Genomic DNA, 4,727 nt, shown 5'->3' with positions numbered 1-4,727 from the left:
CGCGCCGTTCGCCGCCTCAGCCGGTGCCCCGCTGCTGCGGTGGCCCCGTGCTCCCCCGCCCCTCTCCGTCGACGCCCCGGCTCCGGCTGCTGCGGCCGGCGTCTTCCCTGGCCGGCACCCTGCTGCGCTGGGTCAGGGGCTCGTCCGCTAACGGGCGCCCCGTAGCCCCTTGCACCCGTGCGCCCACGCCCGTTCGGGCGAGCGCCCGCACCCGCGCCCGGTCGGCCTCCTGGGCCACTACCGGGTGGGGTCCGATGCCCTCTGGGCCACTGACTAGCGGGCCCCAGCCCCAGAAACGTTTTAAAAAAAAAAGGAAAAAAAATAAATAAATAAATAATAAAATAAATAAAACAATAAATATAAATAATTAAATTAAAATGATTTAATAAAAATATTAATTAATTAATTAATTAATTAATTAAGTTAATTAATCTGGTTTAATTAAATTAATTAACTAGTTAAGTTTAATTAAACTGTAATTAGATTAACCTAAACCCTAATTAACCTAAATAGAGAATGACAGGTGGGTCCCACTGGACCCACATGTCAGGGTTGACTCAGTCAACCCCTGTTGACTGCTGACGTCAGCATGACATCATGCTGACGTCATAAATACATTTTTTCGAATTAATTAAATATATAATTAAATTCCAAAATTATTAAAATCTTTTAAAAATCATATCTTTTAATCCATAACTCGGATTAAAATATTTTCAACATGAAAGTTGCTCAGAACGACGAGACGATTCCGGATACGCAGTCCGTTCGTCCACCACACCCCCCTAACCTATCGAACCCGCAACTTTCCCCCTCCGGCTCCTCTGCCCGAAAACACGAAACACCGGGAATACTTTCCCGGATGTTTTCCCCCCCTTCACCGGTATCATCTACTACCGCGTTAGGGCACACCGAACACCGCGTATTGCCTTGTTATATTTTGTGATGCTTTGTTTGCTCTGTATTCATTATTTCTTCCCCCCTCTTCTCTCCGGTAGACTACGAGACCGACGCTGCTGCTGACCAGTTCGACTACGGAGTTGACGACCCCTCTCTCTTGCCAGAGCAACCAGGCAAGCCCCCCTTTGATCACCAGATATCGCCTATTCTTCTCTCTACTGCTTGCATTAGAGTAGTGTAGCATGTTACTGCTTTCCGTTATCCTATCCTGATGCATAGCCTGTCCTTGCTACTACTGTTGATACCTTTACCTGCAATCCTAAATACTTAGTATATGATGCTAGTGTTCCATCAGTGGCCCTACACTCTTGTCCGTCTGCCATGCTATACTACTGGGCTGTGATCACTTCGGGAGGTGATCACGGGCATATACTATATACTTTATACTGTTACATTACCTGTGATACTGTTCGGAGTTGGGGGCTGAAGGGGCAGGTGGCTCCATCCAGGTAGTGGTGGGCCTGGGTTCCCGACGGCCCCCGACTGTTACTTTGTGGCGGAGCGGCATGGCAGGTTGAGACCACCTAGGAGACAGGTGGGCCTGGCCCTGTTCGGCGTTCGCGGATACTTAACACGCTTAACGAGATCTTGGTATTTGATCTGAGTCTGGCTACGAGCCTATACGCACTAACCATCTACGTGGGAGTAGTTATGGGTATCCCGACGTCGTGGTATCAGCCGAAGCACTTCAGACGTCAGTGACGGAGCGGCGCGCGCCGGGTTGGACTGCGTTAACGCAACTTCCTTTGTAATGGAGGTTGCTAGGTCTGCTCACCGGCCGCGTACGCAACGTGCAGGTGTGCTCAGGGCGATGGGCCCAGACCCCTGCGCGCTTAGGTTTAGACCGGCGTGCTGGCCTCTCTGTTGAGCCTAGGTGGGGCTGCGACGTGTTGATCTTCCGAGGCCGGGCATGACCCAGGAAAGTGTGTCCGGCCAAATGGGATCGAGCGTGTTGGGCTATGTGGTGCACCCCTGCAGGGAAGTTTAATCTATTCGAATAGCCGTGATCTTCGGTAACAGGACGACTTGGAGTTGTACCTTGACCTTATGACAACTAGAACCGGATACTTAATAAAACACACCCTTCCAAGGGCCAGATACAACCCGGTGATCGCTCTCTAACAGGGTGACGAGGGGAGGATCGCCGGGTAGGATTATGCTATGCGATGCTACTTGGAGATGATACTTGGAGGACTACAATCTACTCTCTTCTATATGCTGCAAGACGAAGGTGACCAGAAGCGTAGTCTTCGACAGGATTAGTTATCCCCCTCTTATTCTGGCATTCTGCAGTTCAGTCCACTGATATGGCCTCCTTACACATATACCCATGCATATGTAGTGTAGTTCCTTGCTTGCGAGTACTTTGGATGAGTACTCACGGTTGCTTTCTCCCCCCTTTTTCCCCCTTTCCTTCTTTCTGGTTGTCGCAACCAGATGCTGGAGTCCAGGAGCCAGACGCTACCGTCGACGACGACCCCTACTACACCGGAGGTGCCTACTACTACGTGCTGCCCGCTGACGACGACCTGGAGTAGTTAGGAGGATCCCAGGCAGGAGGCCTGCGCCTCTTTCGATCTGTATCCCAGTTTGTGCTGGCCTTCTTAAGGCAAACTTGTTTAACTTATGTCTGTACTCAGATATTGTTGCTTCCGCTGACTCGTCTATGATCGAGCACTTGTATTCGAGCCCTCGAGGCCCCTGGCTTGTATTATGATGCTTGTATGACTTAATTATGTTTTAGAGTTGTGTTGTGATATCTTCTCGTGAGTCCCTGATCTTGATCGTACACATTTGCGTGCATGATTAGTGTACGGTCAAATCGGGGGCGTCACAAGTTGGTATCAGAGCCGACTGCCTGTAGGAATCCCCCTTCCAACTCCTTGGCCGAAGTCGAGTCTAAACTTTACAAAACTTTTACTAACATGGCTGTGTGCCTTACGGGCCCACGTCGCCATTGGGTGGTACTAGGATCTTTTACTCCTCAACCTTTACTCTGGGACTCTGAACTCATTTCTACTCGGGTTAAACGAATTTACTAACTCCGACATTAGGATCCCGTTACCACACTCACCCCAAAGTTGGATAAGCCATAGATATTCTGTAGGATAGCATTTTGATTAGTGCCCATGTTGTCATCTGACTCCATTGAAACATCTTTGTTTTCAGATGGAACCCGCGAGGCAGGTCGTGCGACACACTGCGGCCATTGGTGCCTCAGGATCACCTGCTGTGCTAGCTGATATGATGACCTATCTGGGTTATCGCTGGCACCCTGAGTACACCGTCTACGAGGAGTACCAGGACTTTAACCAGGAGCAGTACCGTGCCATCGTCCACCTCTACTCTCGGGAGTATGAGTCCACTACCGTGCTGCACACCGCTCATGGTGTTGGAGTGACCATCGAGATGGCAGTCCACGATGCGGCTCATGCTGCTCTGACACGTCTTCGTGGAGAGTATCAGGCATTGGACACTTCCCCTTTCAGGCACATTCCTATCGCATCTGACGTTGGTGCGGAGGGTTACTACACTGCCGCCTACTCCACCGTCACCCGAGAGCCTTTCCACCATCAGCGCCTGGTCCTGCATGCTGATGGGCTGGACCGAGCTAACAGAGCTCTTCGCCACGAGTTGTACACCACTCGTCAGCACCTTTACAGGGCTCTGACGCGGTTGCACCCCTTTGTCCGGTCTGGACAGCTGCCACGTTCTGCGATCTACCCAGCCAGGACCGTAATGCCCCACGGTGTCGGATGGCCAGAGGTGGGAGGCTACTCTCCCGCACTTGGTCCTCTTCTGCCACCTGAGCGTCGGGTTCTACACCAGAGTATCCGCGGCCCCAGGCCACTGACGTGGAGGACTATCCGTTGCCTCACTACCAGCTGTCAGGTTACAGCTACCTTCACAGTACCTCCTGGGACTGATGTAGTCTTGCTCGTTAGTCTTAGATGCGCTCGCGAGCCTGCGTGCCGCCTATGATGACTTAGTCTATGTACGGAACTCTGTGTACTGAACTCTGTGTCCGACCCCTTTTGTAAGTTATGCCGACTATCTATGTGGTATCTGTCGTGCTCCTTTCATTATGCATGTTTCATCATGAATGACTCTTGTCTATGCAAATTTCTCAATACTGAACTACCCCTGTTATATATGAGCAGGATGGTTAGACCAGCTGGTCGTGGTCGTGGTGGCAACTTCCCACCACCGCCTGAGTACATGGCTGGTATGATCCAACAGCTTGAGATGAATCGCCAGTTCATGGAAAACGTGATGGCTCAGTTTCCTCGCCCCAATATGAACCAGCATCCAAACACAACAACTCTGCAGGATTTCATACGCCTCAACCCAAGTGTGTACCGCAGCTCAACCCAGCCGCTGGATGCTGATGACTGGCTCCGTGACATCACCTATGAAATGGAGTCTGCTGATGTAGCCCCTGCCAGCTATGTCACCTTTGCTTCCTTCTTCCTGAAGGGACCCGCAGCTCAATGGTGGGACAGCCACAGGCGTACTCTGCCAGTTGGGACAATCATCTCCTGGCCAGACTTTCAGGCTGCCTTCCGTGCCCGCTTCATTCCTCAGGGAGTCATGGACCGGAAGAAACGTGAGTTTCGCAACCTCACCCAAGGCAACAAGACTGTTGAAGCTTATCAGCGAGAGTTTCTGGACTTGTCTCGCTATGCTGAAGAGGACATTGCAACTGATGCACGTAGGCAGGAGAAGTTCCGTGACGGCCTTCAAGCTGACATCAAGCTCGCACTTCTAGT

This window comes from Triticum dicoccoides, chromosome 2B, assembly GCF_002162155.2.
Source record: "Triticum dicoccoides isolate Atlit2015 ecotype Zavitan chromosome 2B, WEW_v2.0, whole genome shotgun sequence".
In the NCBI taxonomy this organism is placed as follows: Eukaryota; Viridiplantae; Streptophyta; class Magnoliopsida; order Poales; family Poaceae; genus Triticum; species Triticum dicoccoides.
The sequence above is the reverse complement of the archived record's forward strand: the minus strand, read 5'-3'. Positions refer to the sequence as shown.